Source organism: Pelophylax lessonae (genome assembly GCF_965119305.1).
Source record: "Pelophylax lessonae genome assembly, chromosome: 6".
Classification (NCBI taxonomy): Eukaryota; Metazoa; Chordata; class Amphibia; order Anura; family Ranidae; genus Pelophylax; species Pelophylax lessonae.
The window spans coordinates 246,792,200-246,810,040 of NC_138773.1; the positions used below are offsets into that span (position 1 = coordinate 246,792,200).

The 17,841-nt window shown below is 46.8% G+C and overlaps 1 protein-coding gene across 3 annotated transcripts in view; it reads left to right on the plus strand.

Moving 5' to 3' along the window:
- The window catches only part of ATF2 (activating transcription factor 2), a 186,344-nt gene that overhangs the window by 149,015 nt on the left and 19,488 nt on the right, over positions 1-17,841 (plus strand). The gene's annotated exons all lie outside the window — the stretch shown is intronic.

Sequence of the window (17,841 nt, forward strand, 5' to 3'; positions counted from 1 at the left end):
TCTTCAGTTGTCGGGCTGTCTAGGTTCCGTTTTCGGCCTTTGCTGGTGGGGGGTGGGGTGGGGGGGGCGGTGGGCAGGGTGGGGAAGTCCTCCATGGAGGACAGGGCGGGGGGGGCTGGGAGGGGGGAGGGGCAGGGGCAGGTGAGGTCACCTCCGACTCAGGGGGGTTGGGGAGGGATGGGTCGGAGGAGGTGGTAGGGGCCTGGGGAGGGAGGGACTCACCAGTGGCTTTCCGAGGTTCCTTCGCAGTCTTTTCCCCTGGCTTCTTTTTCCCAGCGCTGTCTGGGGCTCTGCCCTTGAGCAGGGCTCCAGCGTAGGACCGGGATCTCTGGGGGCAGTCTCTGTAGACGTGCTCCGCCAATCCGCAGAGGTTACAGGTCTTGGACCTCGGGCAATCCTTGGTCTCATGGCCTGCAACCCGACAGAACCTGCAAGAAGGTTCCTGACATTCCATACTTACGTGACCATGCTTGCCACACCTGTGGCAGGTATGGGGCATGTCTGCGTAGTACAGGAGTCCTGCGGAGGCTCCCAGAGAGAAGTGGGACTTCAGGTGTTGGAGATCCCCCGAAGGCTCTCTCCTTAACCTGCAAGAAACTGCCCACTTACCTGTCCAGAAGCCGTTGACATCGAGGATTCGGACTGGGTCTTTGGCCACGATGCAAAACCTCTGGAGGTAGGTGGCGATGTCTTTTCCTGGGGTATGGGGGTTTCTCATGGACACCGTTACCCGCCTTTCATCCCGTTGAATGGGAGTGTTCGCAACGAAGTTGTGGAAAGGGGATTCCGGGCCACAATTCTTCACCGCCTCCCAGTATCTTCTACAGACCTGTAAAGACACAAAAGTTATATAGAATATACCTTTCATGAAGGTCTGCACGGACAGTGTCTCCGCCTTGCTGAACCCCTGCTCGAGGATCATTTTCTTGCCAAAGATTTCCGGGGTCATGTCGGGGATTCTTCCGTCCACCTCCTTCAGCTGCAGCACCACTGTCTGCCTCATCCAGGGTTCCAGGGTAGGAAGCCCGTCTGCGGACCTGGTTGGCCTTGCTGAGCCCGACTGGCTAACGGCCACCGGGGTGGGGGTGGAGGTTGAAGCGACTTCTCCCGAAGTCTTGGCAGAAATGGCGGGGACATGCTTCTTCTTCCCAGTGCTCTTCCCCATGACGGAGGAGTTCGTTGGTAGTCGCTTCAGGAGAACTTCGGCGGCTTCCTTCTTATTCCTCGGCGTCTTCACTCTTTCGCAGCCTTTAAAAAGGCCCTTGTGCGCCTACTGCCCGAAGGTAGTAGCGCAGAGTGGGGGGGGAGGAGGGAAGATCGCAATCTCGTTCCTTGTGGGGGCTAAGCCTCTAACCCAATAGCAGCGAGTAGGTGAAGCTGAATTTAATCAACGATCCTACAAGGCCGAGCAGAGGGTACCCCACAAGGACCAAATGGCTTAGATAGATACAAATGTTTCTCAACGTCCTAGCCGTAAAGCAGAGACACCCCTAAGGGCTAAAGTCGATACTACACTTGATCTTAGCCAAAAGGCCTTAAGTCTCCAGATAGGAGACTTGGTAGATCAGAACATTCTGGTCCCGGTACCAATGGGCAGAGCAGGGCAGGGTTTTTACTTCCATATGTTTGTGATAAAAAGGAGCTCAGGGAAATACCCCCTGATATTGAATCTTCATTCTCTAAATCACTTGATCAAATACAAACACTTTTGCATGGAATCAATATTTCTCTTACGTCCTCCGACAATCGCCGCCCATTCACACAGTCTTCACTTATGGGGTATTGACTTCATCTCCACAGGAGTTTCTAGGCATAAGACTTGTAAAAGAACAATAAATCTACATAGTCACACCCATGGGGGCTGTCCTACTAGTCCAATACCCCCCGGCAATAGCCATCCCAATTCAGTTTGTCTTCTGCCTAGCTTAGGAGTGGATAGGCTTCCCTGTGCTGAGGCTACAGTCTCAGCCTTCCTTTTTTTTTTCTTTATGGTACAGGTAAGTACATTCTATGTGGGGCCTCTGTCTGGGTTCGGCAGTCCATGTGTGTCTGTGGTGTCCCCTGTGCCTGTGCGTTTTTTGGGCTCCCTGTCCTGGTCCCTTCGGGGGCGCTTTTCCCTCACAGCAGCGCTGTGTGGGGTTTTTGGGGGTCCCTCTCCTACATGTCACTTAGGGTGCTTGGGGATGCAGACACATGTGGCGACCACTGCGTGGTAAAACACCGTCGGTCCGCCATTTTTAATGTGGGCAGCATGTCTGGCTTCAGGGTGGGCGCCTTGCAGCATGCTATGTAGTGTATTTTTGCACCTTGCGGCGCCATCTTGTGTGTGGCAAAGCGATCGTTCCGAGCACATGTCGGCGGCCATCTTGCCGAAGCCTCCCATTAGTTTACATAGGCATCCATTTTCCCTTGGCCTGCAGCCTGGTTCAGCCTCCAGCAGTGACATCACTTCCTCCTTTCTCACAGGAGAGTCCGAAGGAGCTGGTAACACTTTGTGGGGTTCTGTCCTGCTGTTCCTTTTCCTGCCTTGCCTTGTGTACTTTTCCTGGTCAGTTTTTATCCCTGCGGGGGCTCTGTGTATCACAGTCTTATAGCGGTGTGCTGGGGAGGGGTCCGCAGCGCACTTAAAGGGCCAGGTTCAAAAAAAAAAAAAACTTTTCTTTTCTAATATGGAATCCCAGGACAGCAAATTCCCGCCAGCTTTGGTGGGGGATTCAGGGTCCACTGCATCCTCTAACCAGACTGATTTGGCTGCTATTGTGGCAACTTTGGTGTCAAACATGGATGTGCTGATGTCTCAACGTGCTGCTAGGAAAAGGCCTAGGATTTCCTTTTCTTCTGATTCTGAGTGTGACATGGCTGCTGTAGGTAGCTTGGCTCTTTCAGGGTCTCGCTCTTCTCAGGACCCGCAAGAGTCTGAGGGGGAGGCGGAGGTCGCAGGGGTGGATGAATCCCCCCCCCCTGGGTCCCCCAAGGAACGCGCAGCTATGGATGAGTTAATCCTAGCAGTGAAGGAAACGCTACATTTGGAGGATGAGCCCACTCCTCCGGGCGTTGTGTCCTCTTTTGGAACACACAGGACCCAGCAAGACGGCGCAGGTTTTTCCTTGCCCCGCAGAATTTCACCATAAGGTGACTGAGCTATGGTGTAATTTGAAGCACACCTTCGTGGTGCCTAAGAAGTTTCAACTTCTCTACCCTTTTGCGGCTACTATGGCTGTGCGCTGGTGTGTGCCTCCTCAAGTGGATCACACGGTGGCCAGGTTTAACAAGTCTACCCTGCTACCCACTGAGGACTCCCCGGTGTTTAGGGATTCTACTGATAGGAGACTGGAGTCTCTTGCCCGTCATGCCTACACGGTGGCGGGTTCCATGCTCAAGCCTATTTTTGCCTCTGTAATGGTGGTTCAGGCTGTGGCGGATTGGACCAAGGTGCTCAAACGCACCCTCGTGGCCGACTCTGCCCCTTCCACTACTGTGGACATGGTGGAGCAGATTCCTCGCGGGGTCATGTATTTGTGCGATGCGGCTCTGAATGAGGCCCCATTGGCGATACGCCTGTCCAGTGTCGCTGTGGTTAACCGTCGATTAATCTGGTTAAAATGCTGGTCGGCTTACCAAAAGTCCAGGAAGACAGTGGCTGACATCCCCTATGCGGGGTCTCGCCTTTTTGGGGAATTCTTGGACGAATTGGTTAAAGGTGTCATTGGGGCAAGAGCACTCTGCTCCCCCAGAATCCCAAGGGCAAGTTTTTCCGCGGTAAGCGGGGCCCGTCCTTTAAACCTACTTAGGGATCCTTTCGTGCCTTCAGGGCGCAGAATAAGGGAAAACCCTTCAAGGGCCAAGGTAGCCAGAAGAAGCCCTGGTTTGGCAAATAAAAATCCGGCCAGGCCGGTGCGGCGGTTCAGTCCGCCTCTGCCTGAAGGGGCGCCCTCACCCGTTACAGAGGTGGGGGGACGTTTGTGCAGTTTCCTACAACCTTGGCTGCTCCGAATCACAGACAGGTGGGTTCAGGAAATCATTCGGTCAGGGTACAAGATCGAATTTCTTTCACGGCCGGCAAACAGATTCTTTCCCTCAAATCTTCATTTGACCCCAGGGCGGTTACAGGACCTGCATCAGGCGGTGCAGGATCTTCTCGCTCAGGGGGTGATTGTCCCGGTGCCTCATCGGGACAGGTTTCGGGGTTACTATTCAAATCTGTTCACTGTGCCCAGAAAGGAGGGCAAAGTGCGTCCGATTCTGGACTTAAAAGCGCTGAACCGCTTTGTGCGCGTTCAAATATTCCGCATGGAGTCACTCCATTCAGTGGTGGCCTCCCTGAATCCGGGAGAGTTCCTGGCTTCCATAGACCTGAAGGATGCCTATCTGCACATCCCTATTTTCGAGGGTCATCAGAGGTACCTCCGATTTGTTATCGCGGAGGATCATTACCAGTTTGTGGCGTTACCTTTCGGTCTCGCTTCAGCTCCAAGGGTCTTTACCAAAGTCTTGGCGCCTGTTCTGGGCCTGTTGCGGGCACAGGGCATCGCGGTCTTGGGATATCTGGACGATCTTCTGTTAAGATCGAGTGCCAGTTAGGACCTGCTGCGCGATCTGTCCACTACGGTTCAGATGCTTCAGGAATTCGGTTGGACGATCAACGTTCAGAAGTCGACCCTGTCGCCAACGACTCCTCGTCACTCAGGACCTGTATGCGGTCCCTGGGGTTGATGGTGTCAGCCTTCGAGGCGATACCATTTGCCCAGTTTCACATGAGGTCTCTCCAGGCGGAGATCCTCGCCAGGTGGGACAGAATACCTCAGTCTTTGGACCTGAGAGTGTCTCTGAGCCACCAGACCAGAACGGATCTCTTGTGGTGGCTTCAGTCCCCGGCGGTGTCGGACGGAAAATTCTTCTGGCCAATTCTGTGGACGGTAGTAACCACGGATGCCAGCCTGTTGGAATTGAGAGCGATCAGGCTGTGCCTGCTCCATTGGTCGGATCGCCTTCAGGGCCGTCCTGTGCGTGTGCAGACGGACAATGCCACTGCAGTGGCTTACATCAACCACCAAGGGGGCACCAGGAGTGCCGGGCGGCCCAGGAGGTGACCGGTATTCTGTCCTGGGCCGAGACTCATGTCCCGGCGTTGTCGGCAGTTCACATTCCGGGTGTGGAGAATTGGCAGGCCGACTATCTGAGCCGCCAGACCTTGGACCAGGGGGAGTGGTCCCTACACCCCGAGGTGTTTCAAATGCTGTGTGCGAAGTGGGGATCTCCGGATGTGGATCTGTTCGCGTCTCGGCTGAACCACAAGGTGGAAAGGTTCGTGGCAAGAACACGCGATCCTCTGGCAGACGCCTCGGATGCGCTGGTGGTGTCTTGGCGTCAGTATCGTCTGATATATGCCTTTCCTCCGCTTCAGCTGTTGTCCAGGTTCCTTCGCAGGTTAGCCTCGGAACCATCACTGGTGATTCTGGTAGCACCGGACTGGCCTCGCCGGTCCTGATACGCGGACATCGTTCACCTGGCCGTAGAGCCTCCGTGGCGGCTGCCAATGCGAGAAGATCTGCTGTCCCAGGGACCGATCTTCCATCCTGCTTTACAGTCGCTGGCTTTAACGGCCTGGCTGTTGAAAGCCAGGTCCTGAGAGACAGGGGTCTCTCCTCAGAGGTTATTCCTACTTTGATCAAGGCTAGAAAAGCCTCTTCTGGTAAGATTTATTACCGTACATGGAAAGTTTATTTTGCCTGGTGTGAGTCCAGGGGTTTCTCTCCTCGTTCTTACTCGGTGTCGAGAGTGAGAGCTTTCCTCCAGACTGGGGTGGACCAGCGCCTTGCGCTGGCCACAATTAAAGGTCAGGTCTCTGCCTTGGCTGTTCTTTTCCAGCGCCCTGTGGCGTCTCATTCCTTAATTCGCACCTTTGTTCAAGGTGTGCGGCACTTGGCCCCTCCTAGGAAGGAGCCCTTACCTCCATGGGACTTGAACTTGGTTCTGTCCGTGTTACAGAGTTCCCCGTTTGAAAACATCAGGGAAATCTCGTTGCCTATGCTATCTAAAAAGGTGGCTTTCTTGGTGGCGATCACCTCTGCTCGCAGGGTGTCAGAGTTGGCGGCGTTGTCTTGCTGCTCCCCTTACCTGGTGGTTCATAGGGATAAGGTGGTCTTGCGACCTAATCAGTCCTTCTTGCCAAAGGTGGTTTCGGAATTCCACCTGAATGAGGACATTGTTTTGCCTTCAGTTTGCGCAAATCCCAAGCATCCAAAAGAGGTTGCTTTACATGCCTTGGATGTTGTCCGGGCGATCAGGGTCTACCTGTCGTCGACTGAATCCTTTCGGAAATCGGATTCTCTGTTTGTCCTTCCTGAGGGACCTCGGAAGGGTATGGCTGCGTCTGCAGCAACCATTGCCAAATGGATCAGACAGACCATTATACAGACCTACTCGTTGCGGGAACGGGTTCCTCCCTTCCCTGTCAAGGCGCACTCTACCAGGTCGATGAGTACGTCCTGGGCCTATCGGCATCAGGCCTCGGTGGCCCAGGTGTGCAAGGCTGCGACTTGGTTGTCGGCACACTTTTTCCAAATTCTACAAAATTGATGTTCTGGCATCAGCTGATGCATCTTTTGGCCGCAAAGTTCTCTGTGCAGCCGTTGCTTAGGACACCCTGGTTTTTATTCGGGTTCCTAGCTGTTAGGGTTTTCTTCCCCTTGGTTATTTGTTTTCCTGGGTTGTTGCTCATGTTGAGCCTTTGTTTTTTGTTACCCAGAAGGTTACCTTCTTGTATGCGTAACGTTCCTTTCTCTGATGTGGATACTGCGTTGCTTTTCTGGCGGTTGCGTTGCCCACCCCTCATGTCTACACTGCGTTGGGACATCCAATTAAGTGAAGACTGTGTGAATGGGCGGCGACTGTCGGAGGACGTAAGAGAAAACTGAATTTTTGGAAAATCTTACCGTAAAATTCCTTTTTCTAAGGTCCTCCGACAGTCGTCGCCCCCGCCCCTCTTTTTGGGGTCTTTTTTATACACTTTCACTGCTTGCGACCAAACTGAATTGGGATGGCTATTGCAGGGGGGTATTGGACTAGTAGGACAGCCCCCATGGGTGTGACTATGTAGATTTATTGTTCTTTTACAAGTCTTATGCCTAGAAACTCCTGTGGAGATGAAGTCAATACCCCATAAGTGAAGACTGTGTGAATGGGCGGCGACTGTCGGAGAACTCAGAGAAAGGAATTTTACGGTAAGATTTTACAAAAATGTTGTTTTTCCAAAATTAATCTGCTTTACCCGGTGTGCTTTATGGCAACGCTGGACTTGAAGGATGCCTACTTATACATCCCTATTCACCCAGCATACAAAATGTTTTTACGACAAGCATTAAAATTGGGATCAGAGATCTGGCATTTTCAGTTCCAAACGCTGCCCTTCTGGTTGTCATCAGCCGCACGCATCTTTACAAAGATCCTGGGGGAATCGTTGGCCCTGTTAAGACAAAAACTAATTATGATCATCCCCTACCTGGATGACCTCCTAGTAGTGGCAGAGTCGTGTCAGAAACTAGATAGGGATTTCCAGATGGTTCAGGAGTTCCTCCAGTCGCTAGGCTGGATAGTCAACAAAGAGAAGTCTCCTCTGAAGCCTTCCCAAAGAGTGACATATCTTGGGTACGAGATTTCCTTACTGGATCAAAAGATTTTCCTTCCGGGGAGAAAAGTTTCAAAAACAACTTAAATTATGGCATCCTTACAAACCAACCAATGGGTCTCGCCCAGAGATGTCTCAAGAGCCTTAGGCTTATGACCTTTTGCTTTCCACCTATACCTTGAGCGCGGTTCCCCCAACGTCCTCTTCAGTTGTTCCTTCTAAGGAACTGGGACGGGTCTCCAAGTTCTTTGGACTTGAAGGTACGAATTCCTTCCAAAGGAAAGAGAACCTTGTGGTGGTGGAGGTCGCCACTTCACCTGACCAGAGGGCTGGAAGGGGTTATTCCAATATCTCAGAGAATAACAATGGATGCAAGCTCTTATAGATTAGAATCCCATCTACAAAACGAGATAGCGCAGGGAGAATTGTCCCTGGTGGAAGCAAGAGCATCAATAAAATTAAAGGGAGCTTTTGGCAGTTCAGGGGGCCTTAGAGGTTTTTCATGCAGAGGTCAGCAGTCACCATCTGCAGATTCCATCCAACAACATTGCAACAGTAGCGTACCTCAACAAACAAGGGGGTACAAGAAGTCGGACTTAGCAATTCACAGCCCAAGCGATTCTATCTTGGGCCAAGGTGAATCTAGCCTCCATTTCAGCACTTCATCTGAAAGGGACTCAGAATTGTTTGGCAGATTACCTCAGCCGCTACCAGGTGTGTCGGGACAATTAGTCCCTCAACCCAGAAATTTTTGCGGAAATTGCCAACAGGTGGGGTTCCCCAGAGATGGACCTTTTTGCAGCCCAAACAAACAGCAAAATGGAAAGATTATTTTCCCTAAATCCAGGGAATCAGTGTCTGGGGATCGTATAATTGTAGTATTTTATCCCAAAAAAAGGATAATATGTTAACTGGTTCCCCCAGATATGCATCATGGTGCCAGTGGCCTGTAAATATCTCCATCTTATATCCGAAATGGTAGGGTCAATTCTATGCAGGATATTAGGGCAACAATACCAATGATGTGGGATGATCTAGATCCTTTAAACGAAAGTGCCAGTGTCCCACTCCATATCATCAGAGGACATGCTCTACTCTCGCTCCCATTTAGATATAAACAGCAGTGGAGCTGGATGGGTGTTTTTTTTTTTTTTTGTTTTTTGTATCCCAACCCTAACTGATGCTTCTCATCAACTGTATTAGGGAAAGGAAAGATGAACAGGACAAATTAACACTTTGTCAATTCATTTGTATGCCCTTAAAAATGAACAAGAATATGTAGCTGTGTAGGTACGGTTTCTCCTCCCTCTCAGTTCATCTAATTATGTATGCTTGCGCAAGTGTACATGTTTAGAGTACACCCAGCTGCTAGACATGCTGCTGTGCAATACGTTCATATCTGCACAAATTTTGATTGCAAACAAGGGTGGGAATTCTTCTTCCCCAAAAATCTCTGGGATCCATTTTTCCAAAAAATTTCTTATATTGTTTCCTTCACTTCTCTCTGGCAAACCCACTATTTGAATATTATTTCTCCCTAGCCAGTTTTCTAGATCTTCCAATCTTATCATTCTGCCCTTCGACTGTTCACTTTAAGAGTTCAATCTCCTGTTTCATAGGTACTCTGCCCTCCAGTTCTGTAGTGTGCTCATGCACTTTTTGTAGATCATGTATTACAAATGACATTTCCTCCTTGATACCCTTCAGTTGGTCTGTCATTTCTGACAAGGCAGATTTACACCCATTAACCTCCATCAATACTTATGTCAAGGATGGTTCCTCTGCCAATGAAACTTCCAAGCCTGAGAGATCATGTGGGCCCGCTATGATTGGGGTGCAGGGTGCTGACGTTGCCTTAGGAGATCTGCTATGTGGGCTTGATCCCTTCAGAGCTAAGGAGGGTGGTGAGGATAATTTTGGTTGTTGTCTCTTCCCGATGTTCTGAGATGAATTAGGGGCAACTTTCTCCAGTTTTTCCACCACTTCCTTGCTTTTTTCTTTAGCCGCCTTTTGCGACTGTAAGCTAGTGACATCCTGTGATGCTGGTAAATCCTCCGACTGTAGCCGAGGAAGGGCGACTAAAACCGTTCTGAGCTGAGGGAGGCCACTGATCACGGATAAGCAATCTCGGCTGGCTGGTCACTCCCCCGCTTCTCAGGCAGGCACGGACCGCCACGGGGACCCAGCAGTGCAGGCCAACTGAACAGGCCAAACACCGCTTTCCACCGCCTCCCGCTCCACCACTCCACACCACTCCGTGCTGCAGGCAGTCTTCCGCCCGAACTCTGGGCACTCCAAGCAGACTCACCAGTCAGCTGTCAGGATGAAGGAGCTCCAGGTGAGTCACACATGCCGTCTCACATCGGCCTTGGGCCACACCCCTCTGTCATATGTCTTAATATTAAGATGTGACTAGTCACCTCAGTGACATTTGGAAGGTTAATTGAGTCTTCCCGTTTCTTTTTCTCTCGCATTTTTGGCTGTGATGTACAATGTTCTAACCAGCTGCTGCTGCTGAATAAATGGCCAATTTTTGTCCCTGGTACACAAATTTTTAACAAATAACAAAGCTGGGAATGCATTAGGCAACACTCATAATATATAACCCACAGCTTTCTCCTTTATGATTTAATGATATTCCGGGATATTTGTAAATGTGAAGATTGTCCCTGCCATATGCAAGCACTTCATTTTAATTTGCCAGTGTCAGTAATTCAGGAGGATAAAGAAACATTTTGTATTGCATGCAAACAGTTCCTCAGGTGCTCGCGATAAAACTTAATAGCCTCCATCTTTACTTGTAGTCATTTTAAGCTGTTTTATCAGAGCAGGCAATATTTTTTAATTTAAAAGAATTGAGCGGTAAAGGCAACTTTCCATTTGCCATATATATTGAGAGAGCTGATTTTGTCATTTCTGAGCTGATAAATCTTACTCCATGGATGCGCAGTCATCTGACAGGGCTGCAGAATAACATTTTGCAGTAAATTGGATGGGTATAGGCATATGTTGGAGATTGGTATTAACAATGATTGCAGGGAGGATGAGGCTATTATCCTTTACATCTGATAAACCCACATAATGTCAGATAGACGTTCCCGAGATCTGGCATTGTACGCTCTGTTTGTCTTTGATATGCTTCCCATATCCTTGTAAACAAGCCGGGTATATATTAATCCGGCCGTGAATGTGTTTGTGGCATTCCGCAATTATTACAGCAAAATTCACTGTCATAATATGGAATTGGGTTGCATTGAATAGTTACTGCATGCTGATATTTGCCCAACACAATATAGTGTTTATCAATCAGGCCCAGCACATACTATACAATTTCATTCATATATATATATATATATATATATATATGTGTGTGTGTGTGTGTGTATATATATATATATATATATACAGTATCTCACAAAAGTGAGTACACCCGTCACATTTTTGTATATATTTTATTATATCTTTTCATGTGACAACACTGAAGAAATGACGCTTTGCTACTATATAAAGTAGTGAGTGTACAGCTTGTATAACAGTGTAAATTTGCTGCCCCCTCAAAATAACTCGACACAAAGCCATTAATGTCAACAAAAGTGAGTACACCCCTAAGTTAAAATGTCTAAATTGGGCCCAATTAGCCATTTTCCCTCCCCGGTGTCATGTGACTCGTTAGTGTTACAAGGTCTCAGGTGTGAATGGGGAGCAGGTGACGTAAATTTGGTGTTATCGCTCTCACTCTCATACTGGTGACTGGAAGTTCAACATGGCACCTCATCGCAAAGAACTCTCTGAGGATCTGAAAAGAAGAATTGTTGCTCTACATAAAGATGGCCTAGGCATGTCGGCTGTCGGGTGCTCCTGCGTCCATTGGCGGTAAGGGAACCCGACAGTGAAGCCTTGCGGCTTTCTGAACAGTACGGTGGCTGGCGAAGGAGAACGGGGGCCAGACTTGTGACGTACTTCACTGTGGCCAAATCCCCCCAAAAGTGGAGACGGATACCTGTCAAAAACAGGTACCTGCTTACACCCCCCCCCCCCCCAGGTGCTAAATGTGGTACTGGAGGAGGGGGAGCAATTGGATAAGCAGACGTTCCACTTTTGGGTGGAATCTGGCTTGGCAATGTGTTTACATCTAACATTGAAGTGAATATGTCCATTACTAAAAACGAAAGCCGGCCATACATAGATCGAAGTTCAGCAGGGACCAGACGAATTTCAATCAACTTATGAACAGGCTGGATGTACAGAAGTCGATCTACCGATCAACTTCTGTGCAACCAGCCTGTCGGATAAATGCTGCTCAATCTTGCTACTGGGGGTGCTTACAAGTGTGTTCTGACAGCAGGGAAGTCTCTGGGCTCTCAGAATACAGTGGCTCAGTGGGAGTAATTTCCCCATCCACCTTGAATGAGTGGATGAGGGAGTATTTTTCATTCAACCTGCTGGTGCTGGAGTTGTCTATGGGCTGCTTAAGGTAACAATACCACTGAAGGGGAAGCACTGCGTCCCCACCCTTTCACCTCACCATCATCATTCAACAATTCAATGCCAGAAGATAAGGGGTCAGTAGAAATTCTAGCATTGCACTGTTCAGTGCCTTGTGTTAGCTTAGCATTAACGGGTTGGGGTGAGATAATTCCAAAGTGAGAAGTCGAGGCTCACTATAATGCCTTGGCTTAGTATTCAGAAGCTCCACACTGAAATTAATATAACAATATTACATGTTTCAAATATATTGTTTAACATTTTCAGAAGGTAGATTGGACACTACTGGCGCAGGCAGATTTTCATGCATTCTAAAAGTGGTAAAGAATGCACTAAATTCATATATCTGTCTCAAACTTGAACTTAAATTTGGCTCTTGCTGCGCCACTTTTAGAATGCATTCTAGACACTTTCACAAAATCTGCCAGTTTTTCTCACTGTACGATAAGAGATGGTGCTCTCCCATAGTCTAGCCACTTGACCTCCAGAAGATTTTACCCCCCTCCCTGACCTGGCCATTTTTTGCGGTACAGCATTGCGTTATTTTAACTGACAATTACGCAGTCATGCAACGCTGTATCCAAACTAAATGTATGTCCTTTTTTTTTTTTTACCACAAATAGAGCTTTCTTTTGGTGGTATTTAATCACCTCTTTTTTTATTTTTTGTGCTTTAAACAAAAAAAAAAAAAAAATCGAAAAAATATATATATATTTTACTTTCTGCTATAAAAAAATCCAATAAAAAAAAAGAAAATTAAAAAAATCAAATTTCTTCATCAATTTATGCCAATAAATCCCAATAGGCATATATTGATTTTGCACAAAAGTTATAACGTCCTACAAAATTTTTTTTTTTTGTTTTTTTTACTAGTAATGGTGGCGATCGGCGATTTATAGCAGGACTGCGATATTGCGGTGGATAGTTAGACACCAACTGACATTTTTTGGGGACTAGTGACACGAATACAGTGATCGGTGCTAAAAATATACACTGTCACAGTACTAATGACACTGGCTGGGAAGGGGTTAACATCAGGGGCGATCAAATGGTTAACTGTGTGCATAGCCTTTTTTTTTTTACAGTTTGGGAGGTGATAGGTAGTATGGCCACAAAATGCAGTCAGCTATAGCGCTTGCTTGCAAAGGAGTGATCAGTATCCAGGGTGGGATAAAGGGAATTTAAAGTTTTGAGTGCTATCAAAGGTACAGTAAATCCATATCTCTATATACTCAATAAATAAATCAATTAATAAATTAATATGCAAAGTATATAAAGTGCTAAGTGTATCAAATTTTCAAAAATCTCAACATGGAAGGTGCTATAAATAAATATGGCACGTAAATAAATACACAATGAATCAATGGGTGCTTAGGTGCAAAAGTGCAAGGGAGTCCACAAAAAAGAGTTCATCCGTGACTCAGGTGAAAATAGCTTGAGTGCCAAATATAGTAAAAAAGTGCAGGTGCTCTGTGCTGAATCCTCCAATAGTCCAAATAATGGTACTTGTAATGTCGCCGTGAGGAATAATAGAGGAATGCACTCACCAGATGTTGTGGGTCCTATATACCATACGGTATTCGGGCCTGTAAGCGCTTTGTGGCTACCAGGGCCAGAAAGGCACTGCTGGGCTTTGTAGTACCGTATTGGTCCGAGGTCCCTCTCCTGGATATCCTCGATCCGTGGGGTTTGGTCATATAAGTAAAAAAGCTCCAGATAGTGTTAAACCTTTTAAAATTGTTTTTTTAATGAAGTAGATGAGAAAACAGTACATGTAAAGGAAAAAAATGCCAGCCAAAACGATGCCCGTGAGTGGAGAGCGGGGATAACCGGCTTGCGTTCCACTGAGGCACCCGTGACGTAGGCAGCGTGCGTTCCACCTAACGCACGTTTCGTCAATGCGTATGACGTTTATTGAGTATATAGAGATATGGATTTACTGTACCTTTGATAGCACTCAACACTTTAAATTCCCTTTATCCCACCCTGGATACTGATCACTCCTTTGCAAGCAAGCGCTATAGCTGACCGCATTTTGTGGCCATACTACCTTTTTCCTGTAGCAGCTGCACTTTATATTTATTACATTTATTTATTAATTACATATATATCCACTTAGCTTAACAGCCATTGGCGCGAGGGATATACACGCAATTATTTGCTGTATACAACTACTCTACAGTTTGGGAAGTGCTTTTACTATGGGAAGGCATGGATCCATGTTCCTGCTTTGAAGAAACACAGGATCCATGTCTTTCCTACTGACAGAACGGCGATCTGCTTTGTTTTTATAGGCAGACCGCTGTTCTGCCTCTACGCTGGATGATCAGTGGGTGACAGCAGACATCGAGTCCACGGTACCCGCAGATCAGCTCCTGCGGTGCATGATCACAGAGGGAGCGGGCCAGCGGCGGCGCAAATGCGTGTCCCCAACCCAGAAATGTTGGTTCACATACTAGGTACGTGATCCGGCACAACAGTGTCACCTTGCTGCCATATATTTAAGTTAGACAGTCTGCAAGTGGCTAGGGAATATTGGCTGTCACCAGCCTGACTTTGCAATGGAGCAGGGTGTATGTATCTCAAGCATGGCTGAACCCAATATCACATTTTTCTGAAAGGTAAAATGATTCCCATATTTTTACAGTGTGTTTAGCTATTTACCTAAAGTTCTTGAAAAGTATTTAAATACAATTAAACTAAACTTGTCAGGTCAACCTGCGTTTATATTCTAACATAACTGTCCATTCCTGTCTTCCATTTAGTTGATTTTGCTTAGTGATCTTTTATTCTAGTCAATAATAAAGCATTACCTTTCTTGGTATTGAACACTTTTCCGTAGCATACAGCTATTAAATGGCAACCAATGCCATAACCTCTACTGACTGCTGAGATTCCAATATATGGCAGTTAAAAAACAGGCATGATAAAACAAACAGGTCCATGAATGATTCAATCAATAGGTTTATTCAGTAAATAGAAGGCACATCCAATGCAGATACTGTACTAGTGACTACTACCTTTACCGTTTTGCAAAAAGTGCTTATTTATAAGACTGAATATCATGCTATAATAGGCATGGCTTTGTACCAGGAGGAAGCAAGGCTTAGCAAGGCACGCTGGGCCTAGGGTGCAAGGACCTCCCCAGGCACAGTGAAAGTAAAGACCAGCACTGTTTTTGGCCATTGATGCTATTTTATACAATTTGGTAGACTTGAGAGTTACAGTACCTAATTAAATTGGTATTAAACCCAGATCCAAAAATATAAAATATTGTAGCTCATCAGTTATTATATGTGTGTATTGGCTGCATCAGTTTTCTTTTCTTAGGCGTCTTCACCTGGTGCTCTGGCCAGTAACACACCTGCTGTATGACGGTGCCCCCACTCTGGATAAATGAGCACAGGGGGCACTTTTGGACAGCAGCATTACCAGTCTAGGGGAAGGGGATTGTTCAATGTACTAGCAAATATAAATACACTAAAGCCAAACTCCAGCTAATTCTTTATAAGCAGTTACAGCAACAGTTTTTTTTTTTTTTTTTTTTCCTTTTAGGATAAAAGTTTTACATAAATAAAAGCTGATCATTGTAATCACCCCTGCTAGTGTTAAATGATTTATCTAATCTCTGTAACTGGTACATTCTACTGGAGAACTTGTTCTGTTGAAAAATCAGTCTTAGGCTCCTTTCACACGGTCCACCTCCATCGGCGGACTCCGTGCTGCTTAGCGGGGGATCGATACACTGATCCCCGCTAAGCAGGCAGGTGACAGCTCCCTCTCCGCTCTGTGTGCAGAGAGGGAGGTGTCAGAGCCCCGCTGCTCTCTATGGGGAGATCGGATGAGAGCGGACCGCCGATCCCCTGGACAGATGGAAAATAGGATTTCCGGATTTCACGGACAGGATTGGAGGCGGATGGCAACGAATGTCAGCGGACATGTCTCCGCTGACGCCCGCTGCCCCATAGGGATGCATGGAGGATCGGTTCAGATCCACCGAAAAAACTGACAGGTGGATCTGATCGGATCGTTCGTGTGAAAGAGGCCTTACTGGCTGGATCACCAGATGAAAATAGATGAAAGAATGCCTAAAATATAAAATGAAGGCCGCCATCACATCTAAGACATGCTAAGCTGCAATATAATAAATGTTTTCCTTTGGGTTTAATACCATTTTTGATATTACCCTTTTAAAACCCATTAAAATCTTCATAAATGAAAAAGAACGACAGTGCCTATCTTTCCTAGCCTCCTCCGAAATCGTTTGCCTAGACCTACAGGTTCTCTTTAAAGTAAAGCAGCCATAACTCTTAGGCAGTATGGTCATTTTCCATGTATTCAGCATCAATCTTCTGTGCTAATGGTTAGATCCGAACATCTGCTGTAAAAGTTGGGGTGTCCTTACAACCACCTTTACACAGGATATTAGTAGAAAACGTGTTCGCTAATAACCGCTCCGATCATTATTGCCAGTCTCTTTAGAACATAGCAGCGATCGGCCTTAACTCTTCTATGTGTTAAAACATCATCATCATTATCTTACTATTCCAGTATGTTTGTTGGTTGGCAGAGCAATTTGCGCATTTGCCATGTACAATTTACAGTGATGTATTTTCTTCCTCGTCTTAATTATCTTTTTAGGATCTGTTCGGAATTGCTAAATTATTAGATTCAGCGTATGCAATAGTGGATGTTTTTCGTGTCCTGAGCCCAATTAATTTGTACATCTCTGGAACAGCTGGTGGCATTTAGACTCTAAATAGTGCTTATTCTCCTGAGTGCACACCATTACAGTCAGGTGTTGGAGCTATTTAATGGAAAGGCAGCCCCATAAATGTGAAAAATCATCTTTATTTGCCACAGAATCATTGCAACGCGTGTTTACATCACATCTATAATTATATTGCATTAGTTGAATTAAAAACTGTTTACACTAGAAGATTTCAAGAACAACCCTGCGCCTGTTAATATATATTAGAGATCACAGGGAGAAGACCGTTTATTACAATTGTTTCAGTCTAGAATGGAAAGTAGAAATACGGGTGGTGAACCAATTTAGTAAATATATTTACTTTGATGGTGTGTGGCCCAGCTGTGCCATATGTTTAAAGTTCAGCCCGTGCAGGAAATATGTTAATATTTAAAGGAGGCTATTATTGAAATAATAAAAATATATGAAATCTATACATAGCACAAATATTTTATTGTAGTGGGCCAGCCCATTTTGATAAAGAAAAATCTCACACTAGCGTATTTACTACATGATGCCGTCTACCTGGCTCCCATTCATAGATCTATCCCTTTGTTCCTATGCAAAACTACATCATTTCAGAGCTCCTTGAAACAGTAAGAAAAAAAAGCTATGCACAGACTTTCAGGTTTTTTGGAACAGGAGCCTAGCTCAGTTGATGTGGGAATTTCAACTGGTGGATAAAATATTAGCCACCTTGACGATAGCCTTGTACTCACTTTATTTAGCGTCCTCATTACGGGCCCTATTTTCCCACCTGGGCCCCAAGGGGGGTTCGAGGCTCTCTCTGGGCACCTGCTATTACCTCCCCCCCACGACCCTCTCCTACTTACCCTGATTTCCTCCCAGCCCCGCCAACCTAACCCCCCCCCACCCGGCCCCCAGCATACCTAATCTTTATATGTATCTTTGTTTTGGCTGAGACCCCTTCTTCAGGTCTGTTTGGGGGTCCATCCATGCATTATGACCTAGGCCACAC